This window comes from Hemicordylus capensis, chromosome 1 (genome assembly GCF_027244095.1).
Source record: "Hemicordylus capensis ecotype Gifberg chromosome 1, rHemCap1.1.pri, whole genome shotgun sequence".
NCBI lineage: Eukaryota > Metazoa > Chordata > Lepidosauria > Squamata > Cordylidae > Hemicordylus > Hemicordylus capensis.
In genome coordinates this window covers 126,095,272-126,107,465 of record NC_069657.1, presented here as the reverse complement: position 1 = coordinate 126,107,465, position 12,194 = coordinate 126,095,272, and the positions used below count along the sequence as shown (strand labels likewise).

At 45.4% G+C, this 12,194-nt stretch overlaps 1 long non-coding RNA gene across 1 annotated transcript; it reads left to right on the top strand.

Moving 5' to 3' along the window:
• The first annotated feature begins 3,689 nt into the window (after positions 1 to 3,689).
• Positions 3,690 to 8,138, top strand: LOC128339701 (uncharacterized). The gene is made up of 2 exons (XR_008313178.1): positions 3,690 to 3,808; positions 6,358 to 8,138. It is a non-coding gene; the product is annotated as an uncharacterized LOC128339701 (long non-coding RNA).
• The last annotated feature ends 4,056 nt before the right edge of the window (positions 8,139 to 12,194 follow it).

Below are 12,194 nucleotides of genomic sequence, written 5' to 3'. Positions count from 1 at the left end.
AGCTCTACCCCGCCGGCGCCGAAGCGGCCCCTAGCCTGAAACGTTTCGGAGGCATTTATAATAGCCTCCAAAACATTTTGGGCACATGCCTAATGCACATTGGGACAAAAACCCCCAACTTCAAGTATACGCTGATTAGATCTGAGCTGTTGGTGATGACCATGAGAGGGATCTTGGGGTCGTGGTGGACAGCTTGTTGTAAGTGTCAACTCAATGTGCAGCAGCTGTGAAAAAGGCCAATTCCATGCTAGGGATCATTAGGAAGGGGATTGAAAATAAAACGGCTAATATTATAATGCCCTTATACAAAACTATGGTGCAGCCACACCTGGAGTACTATGTACAATTCTGGTCACCACATCTAAAAAAGGACATTGTAGAACTGGAAAAGGTGCAGAAGAGGGCAACCAAGATGATCAGGGCCTAGAGCATCTTTCTTATGAGGCAAGGCTACAACACCTGGGGCTTTGTAGTTTAGAAAAAAGACGATTGTGGGGAGACATGATAGAGGTCTATAAAATCATGCATGGAGTGGACAAAGTGGAGGGAGAGAAAGTCTTCTCCCTCTCACATAACACGAGAACCAGGGTCGTCCCATGAAATTGATTGCCAGGAAATCTAGGACCAACAAACGGAAGTACTTTTTCACACAACGCATAATCAACTTGTGGAATTCTCTGCCACAAGATGTTGTTACAGCCAACAACCTGGATGTAGGGGTGTGTCCGAACCGGTCTGGAGGCCATTCTAAAGGCCTCCGAACTGTCCAGACCGGTTCGGACCTGGCCGGTCCGGGTCCGGGGTCTTCCTTTAAGGGCGGGAGGGCTTGCTTACCCCTCTCGCCTCTTTGCCCCCTCCAGCGCCCGTATTCTACTGTATAATTGTGGCGCTGGAAACCAGCTGCCCCCGCCGCACCCCCGCGAGTGGATTAGGGCCAAAAGTAAACTACTGCCGTCCCGCCCCCCCTCCCTCCCACCCACCGCCCCCCCCCCCCGAGTGCTCACCACATTGTTTTCCAAAAAAGAGAGGAGCTCGCGAACAGAGCTCCTCTCTCGGCAAAGTCTCGGGCCCAACTGGGGCCTTGGGCGCGTGCGTGCGCGCGCACGATAGGACGCCTGATGGAACTTCCACCGGAGGCCCGGTCTACCCGGCCTCTTCCTGGCGGGTAGACCAGGCCTCCGATCGCCGATCGAGTTAGGTCTTGGTCCATGACATAAACAAGCCAAAATCCCTAAAATCCCTAAAATTCAGCAAGATCCCTAAGATGACCACCACTGTTGAATGACTGTTCAAGAGAGCTACTGTGGCATAGTCAGAGCTGGGAGTCGGACAAGGGACAGGCCAACAAGAGTCTCCTAGGGCTCCTCACTCATTAGGCACAACAACCGGCAATTTGTTTGTTTGTTTGTTTGTTTATTCATTCAATTTCTATACCGCCCTTCCAAAAATAGCTCAGGGCGGTTTACCAGAGAAATAATAAAGAAATAAGATAAATAAAATGGATCCCTGTCCCCAAAGGGCTCACAATCTAGAAAGAAACATAAGATAGACACCAGCAACATTCACTGGAGGTACTGTGCTGGGGGTGGATAGGATACTCTCCCCCTGCTAAATAAAGAAAATCACCACATTAAAAGGTGCCTCTTTGCCAAGTTAGCAGGAGTAACTTGCTATTGAGAGAATTCTTCCCTTCATGGAATATATTTTGTGATGCTTCAAGTCTCAGGCATTAAAATGAAACCCAAAGCCTTTCATTCAATAGTACCACACCGATATTTGGCAATTTGCAGTATGGGGGAGGGAGGAGTTACTCAAACTATTACAAAAGGTGGGCTCCAGTATAAAACAAAAATTCCTTCCTCTTTTTTGGATATGGACCATAATAATAAATTTGATTTGATTTGAAATCCCTCCCTCCTTTCAACAATAATTAACTAATCCTGCAGCCTAAAATGTATGCACCATCTGACGACTTCTAAAGAAAGGAATACAGATAGATAGATAGATACTTTATTTACAGCCAATGGCCAAAACAAAAAAAAGCAATACAGATATTGTTTATGGCAGAAAAGATATATATAGGGCTGGTTCACCTAACTGCCTGAAAGAAAGTAAAACGGAACTGGAGGTTCCTAAGGAGCACATTTTCCAGCGAGTGTGCCATCTGAATCCACCAACCTCACATGCTGGTTTCCACCTTTCACCAGACTCAAGATTCTCCACCCAACTCAAATGTCAGTGACAAGTCGAGTAGAGAATCTCTGGTGAAATTCAGAATCTGGCACAGGAACCAGAGATCTAGGTTTTGAGAGCTAATACTGTGTACTTCATACTTGCATTGGAGGTGTAATTTTCAAACTTTGACTAAGGTACACAAATGCCTTGTCCCAGCTCTGAGAATAGTAGTTAGAGACTGAACTGAGAGCAGGAAATCCCCAGTTCAAATTTCTCTTCAGTCATAAACTCTCTAGGTGACCTTAGATAAGTCTCTGCCTCCCAGTCTCAGCATTCCAGCTGTAATATGGGGATACAGTTATCTTACAAGGATTCAATGGCTGAGATAATGAACTATTTGGGTTGTGTGTGTGTGTGTGGGGGGGGGATTAAATGCAAAGCAGCTTTCAGAAAATAATTAAAATCACAATATATCAAATAAAACATTAAAAAAATATAAGGCCAGATCAAAGACTCAGAGGCCAGTGTGGTGTAGTGGTTAGAGTGTTCACTTAGGACCAGGGAGACCTGAGTTCAAATCCCCATTCAGCCATGCAACTCACTGGGTGACTATGGGCCAGTCACGTCTCTCTCACCCTAACCTACCTCACAGGATTATTGTGAGGATAAATATAACCATGTACACTGCTCTGAGAGCCTTGGAGGAAGAGCGGAATAGAAATGTAGGATAAACAACAGCAACGGCAGCAGCAGCAACAACAACAAATAGAGAAACGTCTGCTAAGGGGAGGGGGAAATGCCAGCCAATACAAAAAGATCTATATATTTAATTTTCCTAGACGTGCCTCAGCCTTTGTGGGGATGTGTCCTGGCAACCCAGCTGATTGGCTGGGCAGTGGAGCGGAGGGACGCACCTGATTGGCTGAGGCGCGTCTCAGTGGTGGAGGACAGAGGCGGCGGCGGGCCTTGCCGGGCCATGGAGGCCAGGGCGGCGGCGGGCCTGGCCCGGCCGGGGAGGCCGGCGGTGGTGGGGGCCCTGGCCTGGCCGCGGAGGCCAGCGGCGGCGAGCCTGGCCTGAACACAGAGGCCGGCGGCGGCGGAAGTAGTGGGCCAGGCAGCGGGTCCGGCCCGGCCGCTGAGGCGAGGAGGCGGTGGCAGCGGGCCCGGATGCCAGGCGGCGGCGGGCCTGGCCGTGGCGGCGGCGGCACTCGGCCAGGCCGGAGACTGGGGCGGGGGGAGAGAGGTGGAGGATCCGGCCCAGCGCGGAGGCCAGGCGAGAAGGCAGCGGCGGCCCGGCTGGAGACTGGGGCGGGGGGGGGGGGGGGAGAGGCTGCGGCCCCTCAAAAAGCACAGATGCTCTGTGCAGGGGTCGGCTTGTTTTAGCAAAATGACAAAATACTGGCAAGGATGAAACCAGTCAGATCTTCTGGTGAAGCGAGTTCTGCAGGCCAGAAGTTGGCACCAAAAATCTGTGTGAAATGCTATGATGCTGTGTGAAATAATGCTTCTGATGATGATGATGATGATGATGATGAAGACTTCTCACAGCTTTGGATCTCTTTTGTAACCCCAATTGGAGAACAACACAAACGTTTCCTCAGTTATGACAACATGCAGTTTCCTCTAGGCACAGGTAGCAAATTCTTCTGCATTGACTTATCTAGGGATTCTCTTCTTTGGAAGCTGATTTAATCACATCCATGCCATCAAACCGAGGTTGGAGCAAGATGTATCAGGATCATTCATTTCTGAAAACTGCACAGTGGCAAGCAGATTCTGCTATTATGGAAATGTTGGAGAAAACACTTAATCCCCAAGCTCTGGAAAGTGCTGAGGTTTGGGGTCTAGAAGGAGATAACATTTTGGAAATTTTCCAAAATAAGTTTCTGAAGGACATTTTGGGAACCCTTGGGGTACACCTGCAGCCCTTTTGAGAGCTGAGTCTGGTATAAAGCCCAGCTGTATTATATCAGTATCCTTTTAACTATTGGATATGATATCTGAAAATAACTTCCTAAGAAGTGCAAATGCCTTTTTCCACCCCACCAGCCAACCTAGTATCAGAATTTGATCCAAGTTGTGCAGTTATATAGCTTCTCTTAGAATAATATTTTATCTGTGAAGGCAGATTTGGCCGAATTAGATCTATGAAACTTACAGCCAATGCAATATGGCCTCAAAAGGCAATAATAACATTGCACTATGGTTTGCTGTGTTTTAATACCCACACTGTTTAGAATATTATTTTGCTCAAATAATATTCTGGTAGAGGGGGACCCGGAGGAGGCTGCAGCTGGTTTAAACCAGCATAACTACACTAACATGAATCAGCAGAGCGCACAGTTTTTGATAAGTTGTTGTATGTAACCTCCGCCATACCTTTTGATTAGCCACCTACCTTCCACTGTTTCTGAACACTCCAGAAGTGCTGTACAATTTGAGAAAACATGTTCTCACAACCAAAAGCTGGGTCCAGCCAGGATCCCAGACTCATGCACGCTCTCGAGAACCAACAGTGTCAGCAAAAATCAAGGAAGGGGGACAGGAAAGTGATTGCATGCTAGCTACCAATTGGGTAGGATGGCATGGCCAACCAAGATTGTTTACCCAGTATTTTCTCTAGGGTAAAGGAAAAGCATGTCCCCCTCTGTCCTACACATATTTATTTATTTATTTATTTGATTTATATACCGCCCTTCCAAAAATGGCTCAGGGCAGTTTACAATTAAAACAAACTTGTAAAACAATGAAAAGCTAAAACAAATTAAAAACTATAACACAACAATTAACAATTTAAAAATATTTTAAAACAAGAATTAAACATTGTCCCCAGACCCCAGCTCAAGAAGACACGCAGACTTAATATGGATGAAAAGGGCCACAACTTTATTAACTATTACACAGGCATGGCAGACTGGAACACCAGGTGATTAATCACCCTTAGAGAACAGTGCGGGCCAATAAAAGCAGGTCAAAACTCTGAAGTCCTACCCATCACCCTACTGGGCGACACACCCTGGCTCGGGAATGGGCAGGTACGCCCCACTCAATTCCTTCAAAGCCAACCCCCCCTTCTGTAAGAGAGGATCTGGATACTTCTAGGCATTCGTCCACCCCGGACCGCGCAGCCCAAAGGTTGGAGAAGTCCTGAAGCAGGTTTCATGGCAATAATTTTCCCCGTGCTGCACAGGCCACAAAGGAGCGATTAACCAATCACCCTTTTACATATCCAAGGGTGCTCACCGATATTCTAACCCTCAAATTACCACCCCGCCCACACTGTTACTGCCATTGTGGCCAACCTAACTCTAACTACGCACCCAGAACACAGAACAGAGTAGGCGAAAAAAACCCCAACAGTGGCCAATGCGTTGGGAGCAAAAAATTCCTACTCGGCCCCTTCAGGCGACCAGTCGCTAGACCCGCTCTGTACCGGGGAGGGAGGGGGGGAGGGAGGAAAGAGCTCCTTCTCCTGTGACTGCCTGGCCCCAACTGAAAAGAGAATGGGGCGGGGATCGGCCCATCCTGGCCGAAACCCCGCCCCTTGACCAAAAGGGCCAATCGGAACCCTTCTTGGGCCTCGTGCAGAGAAGGCTGGGACAAACTCCCTCCCCTCTGCACAAGGCCAAGGAGGGGGGGAGTTAAGTAATTAAAACCCCTAAATCAAGTTAAAATTTAAAATTTAAAAATTTAAAAACCCTGAAAAGCCAGGCCAAACATATCATGGCTAGCACATGATCACTTTACTTTCCTATCCTCCTACCTCGATTTTAGATGACACACAACCAATTCTTGGGAGTTTACACAGGTCTGGAATGCTGGCTGAGGGAGTGCGTCTCCTCCTTGCCTTTTGGTCATGAGAATAGGCCCCCGTTGTGCTTCATGCTTAGTGAGTCAGGATATTAAGGAGTTGCTGATTCTATTTAGGACTACCAGAACCAGCCAGGATTAGACTCCTCCACCTTCAGTCCTTAAATAGAAAGGATAATTTTGGCAAATGTACATTTCCCTCTTAGTGTATTTGCCAAAATCAGTGCCATGATCCCTGTTGAATCTGGCTGCCTTAGGCTGTTTATAAGCAATAGTATTTCATTCAAGGTTCTCATAGAACTGATATTGCCCATGCTATTCACATTCATTCTTTCTGCCTTGTCATCTTCTCTGGTCAAACTGGTATTATAGGTTTCTATAGTGAGAGAAGCTGGATTGGAAGAAGATGAGCGTGGCTTTAAAGTTGAAGGAAGAGACATCAATAACTTGTGCTACACTGATGACACCACTCTGATAGTTGAGAATGTGGATGATCTGCAAGCACTAGTAATGAAAGTCAAGGAGCACAGTGAAAAAATGGGACTAGAACTAAATGTAAAGAAGACTAAACTACTGACAATGGGTACAACAGCCAGCCTCAGAATTAACAATGAAGACATTGAAATGGTGGATAGCTTCTGCCTTTTAGGATCGGCCATCAACAGTAAAGGATCCAGCAGTCAATAAATACGCTGCAGACTAGCACTTGGCAGGGTTCCAATGAAGGCCTTAGAAAGGATATTTAGATGCTGTGACATGTCTACACCTACAAAGATTAGAATAGTTTGGACCATGGTTTTCCCCGTGACACTCTATGGAAGTGAAAGCTGGACTTTGAAGAAGCAAGACAGAAAAAGTATTGACGCTTTTGAACTTTGTTGCTGGAAAAGACATTTGAGGATACCATGGACAGCCAGGAAAACAAACAAATGGATCATAGAACAAATCAATCCAGAATTTTCACTCAAGGCACAATGACCAGGCTCAAACTATCATACTTCAAACACATTATGTGAAAACCCAGCTCCCTTGAGAAGTCCACAATGCTGGGGAAAGTTGAAGGAAAGAGGGTGACCAGCAGCAAGGTGGATGGACTTGATTACGACAGCAATGAATGCACCAGTGAGAGACCTTAAAGACCAAGTTGAAGACAGATCAACCAGGGAAGAATCTATGTGGTTGCTAAGAGTCAACACCAACTTGACGGCACTCAATCAATAGTGTTTCAAGCAGTACGGGAGCTAGCACTGCTGCAACAGAGATGTACAAATGTTGGTTTGACTGACTGGAGTACCTAAGTTGGATAATAACAATAAATATAATATATTTTTTAAATTATATATTTTAAAAACTCTCCATAAAAGGGAGAGGTTAAATAAAGGTAATACCCTGCATTTACTCAAAAGGAAAATGGCTCCCAATTTAAGATGACCTCTCAATTTCTAATACCAAAACATTTGGGGCAAAACTATTCTTAGATTCAGGTAAATACAGTATAAGAGAATCAAATCCTCTTTCATCCAGTTAGCAGGATTGTTAAATGGAAAAAGAGATGGCTCTCTTAAAGGTGGCTCTCTTTTAAAGCAGTAGCTCTCCTACTGTATATTTAGCAGGTAGAGAGCGACTTCCATATTCAGTCCAGCATAGCATCCCTCCAGTAGTTGTAGCTGGTGTCTCCTTCATAATTTAGACCAGGGGTTTCCAACCTGGGGTTTTCAGATGTTGTTAGACTAACTCTCACCATCCCCTTTGGTCACTGTAACTGGGGATAATGGGGATTGTAGTCCATCAACATATGAGGTCCTTTTGAACAGGGAACTATTTTCTTGTTTCTTTTTGCTATGTAAACTGTTTTGCAAAATTTTTGGTTGAAAAGCTATGTATAAAATTAATATTTACATATCTGCACACAGGGGTACTAACAGGATTTTCTGGGCCCAGTACATGGAGGATTGGTGGATTAGATCTCCCACCCACAATCTAGCAGCAAGACAGCTGCTTGGTCCTTTGCCATTATTACAGTTTACAGTTTTTCTGCTCCCGGATGCCCAGCTATTTCTTCTCCCCTCTGGTCACACATGCACACACAAGTGATGTGGGAGACTTGCCCAACTTATGTATGCTTTCACAAGAGTAAACCCTATTAATTTCAATTGGATTGGTTCCGTGTGTGTGTTCAGTCATGTATACCTTTAACCCTCATCCGGAGTAATGATTATTTACACATGAGTAGAACTGAGTAGTCCTGTTGGTTACATTGGATGCCCTCTACTTTTTCAGGCCACAGAACACACAATAATTTAACATAATTTAACATGTATTAATAATGTTCTTCCTCACCCCAATGGCTTTACATGGGCATGGGATAGCTACCACCCAACCATAGAAAGCCCATTCATTTCTAGAGCAGTTTCTCTCTCAATTGACTTATAATGGGAGTGGGATAGAAACCACACCACCACAGAAAGCCCATTCATTTGGGGGTAGTTTTCTACTCTGTGTCATATTTTTATTAATAATATGAATATCATAATGGGTGAAGGTCATACTTACTTATGGATATATTGTGTACCAGAGTGCAGATAAGAGTTTGACAACAAGAGCATAGTGGGAGTACAGTGGTTTGTGTGTTTATGCAACTTTAAGCTAGGGATGTGCACGGAAACAGATCGGAGGCCCTTTATGGGCCTCCGAATCGGTTCAAAGAACCGGCGGTTCTGCCAGTTCAACCGTGGGGGGTGTCTAACTTTAAAAGCAGGGGAGGGTGCACTTACCCCTCCCGCTGCTTTCACCCCATCGGTGTCCGTTTTATTCCAAGTTCATCAGGGCAGCAGTGATGCAGGCGCATTGGAGACTTCCAGTCAAAACGGGGGCAATGGGGTGGCAGGGAGGTACGCTGCCACCCCAATGGGCTTGGAATAAAATGGACGCTGGCAGGGGGAAAGTGGCGAGAGGGGTAAGTGCACCCTCCCCTGCTCTTAAAGCAGCACCCCCGCCGCCTTTGAGCCTCCCCGCCACGGTTCTGTGTACATCCCTATTTTATGCAGCTGGTGGGTGGGGGGGGAATCCATCCCAAAATCCAGATGATAGTTAAATAGATTATGCCACCATTAATGTTCTGGCTCTTCTGCAATTCACTTGACCCCTCCACCATCAAATATCTGGCTATGGGCCATTAGCCTCTATAGCTGAATGGAACTTCTAGGTTCAGAGGCAGTATACGTCCGAATAACAAAGACTGATGACAAACAGGAGAAAGGTGCTGCATGTTGACTTTTTTTTGTTTAGTGTCAAAATTTCAACAGGGGCAGAGTTTTCTCAACAGGGGCAGAGTTTTAATTGTGTGCACCGATTTAAAAAACCTGTGCGTAGCTGCCGCCGGGGCCACCTCTGCTCTTTCTGGAGCCGATGATATGATGGGCACCTGGTGGCAACCTGCCCCCACACACACCCCTTCTCTCCCTGTCACAGACACCAGGTGGCTGCCTCCCCTCTAAGCAAGCAGCCCGGAGTAGGCTGCCCTGCACAGCAGCCAGCTGAATGGAGGAGGCAGGGCAGCCTACCCCAGGCTGCTTGGTCAGGGAGTTCCACCACGTGTGCGGGCGGTGGGGGGAGAGAAGCGGTGCCGCCCAGGGGAGGGAACACCAGGTGGGGGGGGTCACCAGGTTGGGAGGGGTGTCAGGTGGCCTGAATTTGGGCCACCTATGCCCTCCCTACGCCACTGTATCACAAGATGGTTTACAAAACTGTTTTAATTGTTGGATTATTTTTAATAGTTTTATAAATTGTTGTAATGTTTTAACATTTTTATTTGTTGTTTTTATTGTTTTGTTGTAAACCGCCCAGAGACTTGTGTTCTGGGTGGTATACAAACATGCTAAACAAGCAAACAAACAATTTAAAACAACTAAGACTATAAAACAGTCATAGAAGCACTTGGTTGGTCACTGTAGGAACCAGGGTGTTAGAGTAGATGGACCTTTGGTCAGATCCAGCAGGATTCTTCCTGTATTCTTAGATAGTTTTGCATAGTTAGATAAATAAATGGAGCATAGGTCTATGAACATAGGCTACTCCATGTTCAGAGGCAGGGATGCATCCGAATAGCTGGTCTTATGGTAGCAAGCATGACTTGTTCCCTTAGCTAAGCAGGGACTGCCCTGGTTGCCTATGAATGGGAGGCTTTATGTGTGAGCACTGTAAGATATTCCCCTCAGGGGATGAAGCCACTCTGGGAAGAGCAGAAGGTTCCAAGTTACCTCCCTGGCAGCATCTCCAAGATAGAAAAAGATTTTTTTTATTTTTGATTTTTTTTATAGCACAAGATTTTTTTAATTGAACCAACAAACTACCAAAGCATACAGTACGTTGCCAAAGCACAATTATATACAAAGTGGTTGTTTGTACATAATATATCTGCAAAGATTTACACACAAGGATTTGGAAACCCACAAGGTTATGAAGTATATGCAGGTAGTACTGTAACTCGGGGGTGGGGGATTTCAAGGCACATCAGGTAATGGGGGGTGGGGTTACGTCCGACATCCATTTCCACAATTTGTCCCATTGCTGTTTAGAAGAGATACTCTTGTCTTTTTGCACATAACCATACAAACTTTTCCAGAAGAGATTTACTGTCTCATCTGCGTGAACCTCTTGGTCGCGTCTTCCCTCCCTATTCCTATGCAGGAGCATTGCATAAATGACATACAGGTTTACTAACCTGATTACGAGAAGGGGAACGTTCCAATTCCCTAGTATGAGGGCACCCGTTCCATCCCCTTTCCTTGAAGGTTTCTTTCTGGGACCTTGAAAGGAGGTTCTATCGCTCAAACCCGAGGTTAGTTCTTCCCAAGTCTGTTTTTCCAAATCAGGCCACTCTAACAGCTTGCTTACACCCTGCCACACTCTTTTGGCTACCACACACTCTTTTAAGAAATGTGAGTGGGTTTCACTGAATGTTTTACCTAGCTTACTAGCTTTCTGTTTGCAAGTGATTTTAGGGCACTCTTGCTGGTCCTCTGGGAGCCATGGCTTAGCCGCATTAAGTGGTAGTACTTGATGGTATAAGTGCCACCCAGAGGCGTATCTAGGGAAAATAGCACCTAGGGCAAGCACTGAAATTGCGCCCCCTGTACAAACATCTGACACCCATCTTTAAGATAACTTTACCATAATATCAGCTGAAAAATACAAGTCAAGCTCATTAAACTTTTAATATTTCAAAAAGTATTTAGCAGTGGACGTAGCCAGACCAAAAAATGCTGGAAAACTACAAATTTCGAGTATGCTGGGGCTCATGAAATACCCAAATACTATGTGGAGGTATACTTGAAAAACTAAACAGAAGTGCCTGTCTAATTCTCTACTATGCATTGTAGCATCACTATTACATAAGTTTTAAAAATAAATGGAGAATTTGACTTTTCCCAGATACTCTGAAAATAATTAAAAGATATGCAGAGTAAACTGTGTCACTGCTTGGAATATATTCTAGAATTTCAGAAAGACAGTTAAAATGAGAGAAAGAGAGCAAGAAACTCCCAGTGGCCCTTCATACTAAGGATTTCACACTGATTCAAAGATAAACTCATCATTAATAGCCATATTATTAAGACATCACATTTAACTCACTTATCACAAGAAGCAAAGTAAGAGCAAATGAATACAATCCTAGCTCATAAAGTTCAGCTCAGTATTCAAAAGCCCTGTTTCTCTGTACATAGTGCCAAATTGAATATGTGTACAGTGACATATTATATATTTTTTTTACCTGTAGCCCCTTTGGGGGGCTTCCTAAAGGTCATGGGGAGGTCTGCAAAGGTTCCCCCTCTCCCCACTGGCCTCTAGGGCCTCGTAGGGACCATTTGAGCATGTGCAGTGGCCATTTTTTTAAAAAACTGTTTTTTAAAAAATGGCCGCTGAAAACAAAATGGCCACCACACATGCTCAAATGGCCTCTGCTAGGCCTGGCATGGCCTAGGGCCTCACAGAGGCCATTTGAGCATGCATGGTGACCATTTTGTTTTCAGTGGCCATTTTTTTTTAAAAATTAATTTTTAAAAATGGCGCCCCCTTCAAGTGGCGCCCTGGGCACGTGCCCTGTCTGCCCCACCCTAGATACGCCCCTGGCGCCACCTTGTTTCCCATAAATGGAAAGGGACTTTTTTCTCCTTAAAGAGAGCGATAGGGTGATCGGGTTGCAACAA